Source organism: Lolium perenne, chromosome 3, assembly GCF_019359855.2.
Source record: "Lolium perenne isolate Kyuss_39 chromosome 3, Kyuss_2.0, whole genome shotgun sequence".
Lineage (NCBI taxonomy): Eukaryota > Viridiplantae > Streptophyta > Magnoliopsida > Poales > Poaceae > Lolium > Lolium perenne.
This window is the reverse complement of record NC_067246.2, coordinates 328,030,369-328,034,760: the sequence shown is the minus strand read 5'-3', so window position 1 is coordinate 328,034,760 and position 4,392 is coordinate 328,030,369.

The following is a 4,392-nucleotide window of genomic DNA, read 5'->3' as shown; positions in this document are numbered from 1 at the left end:
CAAGGCAGTGGGAAACGACTCCTACTATCTCATAGACGCCCAAGAGGCCAGAAAAAACAAGCCGGACAGGGCTGACGAGGAGACTAAACGTCCCTGGAATGTCAGCCTGCTCCGCCCATTTTACACTTGAGGAGAGGAACGTATGTATCCCTTATATCCCTTTTGTAATCTATGCTAGAGGAAAAAGTTTGTGCCGAGTGCACCAACAACTTTTTTGCATACTTTACCGCTTTCGCCGATTGGCTTGAACCCTCTCACTCAGCCGGATTAGTACCGTGATCCGACTCCCAGACAGCCAGCTCCCGAACCAGCAGCAGACCGCAACCCGGCTGACCGACTGCGGGAGTAGATGCTTAAGGAACCGGACACGTGAAAAACGACTAAGGGAAAGAGCAAAAGCGACTCGACTCGCCAAAATTTTCATAAAGCACCGGCATGTTCAACTCGGCTCGTTCGACTGAAGTATTATCGGCCTCGCCCAGCGGCCCGCTCTTGATCCGACTGCAGACCGCAACTCGGCTGTTGATCGGCAAGAGCAAAGCCAAAGAGCGGGGCGGATGAAAAAAAGCAAACGAATCGGGGGAAAACAAGCCGGAGCACAATTGACAAACACACACTAAAAGTGTGACTTCATATAAAAGGAGATAATAATATTGTCTTACATATGCACCCGGCATTCCGGGGATTTAACAAGCTGTCTTGGCAAAAGCAAAAAACAGAAACAGGTAAACCTAGGCGCCGGCTGGAGGAGGACCAGCCGGGGGAGCATCTGCCGAGCCGGCCGCCGGGTCCGCTTCGGGCGCATCCGGCGCGTCCTGCATGTCTTCGTCTTCAGACTCCTCATCCTCCGAAGGCGGATTCGGGTCCTCGATGAAGGTGCCCTTGTTGGCGAAGTCGGCGATGGCGCAGGCACGGGCAAGCCGGGCGGTCTTATTCTCCGCGCTAAGCTTGTCCTCCACGTCGGCCCGCCGCGTCTCCAGCTGGTTGAGGTCCACCTCGTCATACCAGGAGAGTACCAAGGACAGCGCCATGTCGGCCCCAGCACGCGCAGCCGAGTCCTTCCAGTCGAGGAAGCGATCGGGCGCCGTCTCCAGCCACTTGATGAGGTTGGACAGCTCGCCGGGCAGCGTCTCAGTCGGCCAGAGCAACTGGAACAACTCCTCCGCCGCCTTCCTGAGCTCATAGCCCAGCATGGTTATCGGCTCGACGCGGGCGGCCATAGATGCCAGGTAGTCATCCATGGAGAAGTGCGCAGAACTCGCCTCGCCGGTGGCCTGCCGGCGGGCCTCACGCGCCTGGCCGGCTGCTGCTAGCGCCGCCTCCTGCGCCTCTGGGAAAGCCGCTGCAAGGACGAAACATGTCAAACAACCTGAAGATCCGACTGACCACAGCCGGCAGACATTCGCCGACTGCAATCAGCCGCAAGCCGGGGAAAGAGCAGAAAAATGCGAAATTTTGAAGTAAAAATAGACTGGCGGCAGCCGGCGAGAAACGCCGCCTGCCCCCAGCCTGAAGATGGAGATCATCGAAGTAAAAATAGACTGGCGGCAGCCGGCGAGAAACGCCGCCTGCCCCCAGCCTGAAGATGGAGATCGAAGCAAAAGTAGACTGGCGGCAGCCGGCGAGAAACGCCGCCTGCCCCCAGCCAGAAGATGGAGATATCAATCGTTGAAGTGGTTTCCGCTGCCGGCTGCCAACCTAAGCCGCCAGCCGACAGCCGAAAGCCGGCAAAGGGAAGAAAGGTGCAAGGACTCACCCGCCAAGCCACGGTCGAGCGCGCTGATCTCCGACACCCACCGCTTGGCGGTGGCCGACAGCTCGTTGGACTTGGAGGTCACCTCGTCCCGAAGCTTCAGGCGCTGTTGATCCACCTCCTCCAGCCGTTTCTTGAGGTTTTCCACCTCCTCTCGCCCAACCAGCTTGGCAGCTTCAAGTTCGACGAGGTGGTTGGCCTCGAGTCGGCGCAGCCGTGCCAGCTCCCCGTCCGTCTCCCGCGCCTTGACGGCCGCGGCCTGGACCGCCTTCTCGCTCTCGGCGCATTGAGCACGGGCGGCCCGAAGGTCCTCGTCCAGTTGCGGGACCCGGGCGGCAGCAGCTGCAAGCCGGCAAGAGAAGCCGTCAGCCGGATAAAACCAAATAAAAAGAAAGTCAAAAAAAAAAGACCTTACCCTTGGCAACCTCCAGCTCGCGGGCGAAGTCGGCCCGCTCCCTCTTGGCCTTATGATAGCTGGCCACGAGCCGGTTGTGCAAGGCGGTCCGCCTGGCCTCAACCGCCTGCGAAATGAAAAAAAATGAGCATGCGAGCGAAGCCCGAGCCGGCTCCAAGTAGCCGGCCCACGCCTCGGAGGGCTACCAGGACAATACCAGAATTACAGAAAAAGAGCATACATAAACTCACCTTGTCAGCCTTCTCCAGCCGGGCAAGCCGGGCCTCGACCTCGGCGGCCTGGGCCTTCACACTGGCGCGCAAGCCGGAGAAGAACAGCTCCTTGGGCGCCACGCCTCTGTGCCCCTCTCGGCTGGTCACCTCGCAGGTGTCCGCCTGGTGCCAATCCTGCTCCATGGTGCCAGCCGAGCCGAAGCTCGAGTCGGAGGCGGACACCACGTTCAGCAGCGAGGCGGCCGGCGAGATGTGAAGACCCTGGGGCCCCTGCGCTGGTCCCTTCGCCGTCACCAGTGCCCTGGCATCCGCGTCGGCCGAACGCGCCGGCTGCTGCCCCGCCGGCTCCTTCCCCGCCGGCTCCTCCCTCGCCGGCTCCGAAGACGAAGGCGGCACGGTCGGACCCGCCGGCCCGGTGGTATTGGCAGACCCCGGCGCAGGCGGCGCCTTGTCTGGACTCGCGTCCAAGACGACGACGTTGGGCGCGGGCCCGCCGGCTCCGGCTGCGGTAGACGCTGCCCCGCCGGCTCCGCTCGCGCCGGACGCGCCCCACCGGTTCCGGCCGCAGATCTTACAGGCGCGGCGCGGCGCGGCGCGCGGAACATGTCGTCGATAGAAGGTTGGCCGGCACGACGAGCCGGCCCGCTCCGGGAGCCGGAGCCGGGCGCATCCCCGAAGACGCAGCCGAGCCCGCCCCGCAGTGGCGGCGGGACGACAGGCGGCACGACGACGGGCGGCGTGCGCGAACGCGGCGCAGGCTGCGGAGTCGGCTCCCTCCTCGGCCGCGGGAGCGGCGACGCAACGCTAGGAGTCGGCCGGGAGCCGCCGCCCTTGGAAAACTTGATGGCGTCACTGGAGGATCGAACGAGAAAAAAGATAAGCAAAAGAGAAAAAAGAAAAAGGAATCAAATGGTAAAGACGAAGACTCACCCGGCCGCCTCCGGAACCTTCTTGGGCCCCGCCTGGCGCTGCTTCTTCAGCTTCGCCTCCAGCTGGGCGGTGGTCCGGTCGCTGGCCCGCTTCCGCCCCTTGGGCGCGGACGAGGAAGTCGCCGAAGTCGCAGGCGGCCTCGCCGACAGAGGCACCGCGCGAATCGGCGCGGAGGCGGACGGCGCCTGCTCCGGCTCTCCCCCCTGCTGGTGCGGAGATGGCGGCGGATCGTGTGGCCCCTGGGCGGCCTGCTCAGCCGCCTCCGGGCTCTCGTCATCGCCGGCTTGGTCCGCCGGATCAACGTGATCCGGCGTCCAATGTTTGTTCTCCAGGTCGCCGTCTTCAACCGGCTGCCGGGCGAAAAGCTGCAGACACAAGAAAACGTCAAGACAAAAGCCGGCCGCGCAGCCGCAAGCCGGCATCCGGCCAGAAAAAGACTTACCACGGGAGCCGGCTCCGCCCGGCTGTAAGGCTCCATCCCCCAGTTCCAGTTGTCGGGCAACTTTGCCTGGGAGACGAAGTTCACCCGCTTGGCGACTTGGGCGGGGGTGAGCTCCAGTTTGGATGTCCGGGTCGGATCGAACCGACCGGACATGTGACAGATCTTGTGGGCGCGTGCCTGCAAAGGCAGCACCCGGCGGGAGGCGTAGCAGCAGAGGAGGTCGGCTGCGCACAGTCCGCCTTCGGTGACGCACTCCTGGAGAAAGTCCCAGAGCATGTTCACCTCCGCATCCGGGTTCGCCGACTTGTGGTTGGCGCCCCAGTTGAGCCGAGCAGTCGGCGGTGCCGGGTTGTACTCCGGCAGGTTGACCCAATCGAACATTGGGTTGTCATTCCTCACGTAGAAGAATGACATCTGCCACTTCTTCACCGAGTCCACAGTCGGGATCTTCGGGAAGGGCGTGGCCGTGCGGGAGTAGATCGAGGCGGCGCCGCAGGTTCGCATGTGGCCGTCGGCGGTCTGCGTCTTCAAGTAGAAGAGCCGGCTCCAGAACTCTACGTCGGGCCACAAGCCGGCGTAGCCCTCCATGAAGGCCACGTAGCAGCTCAGCGTGACGAACGCGTTGGCCGGCAGGTGGTGC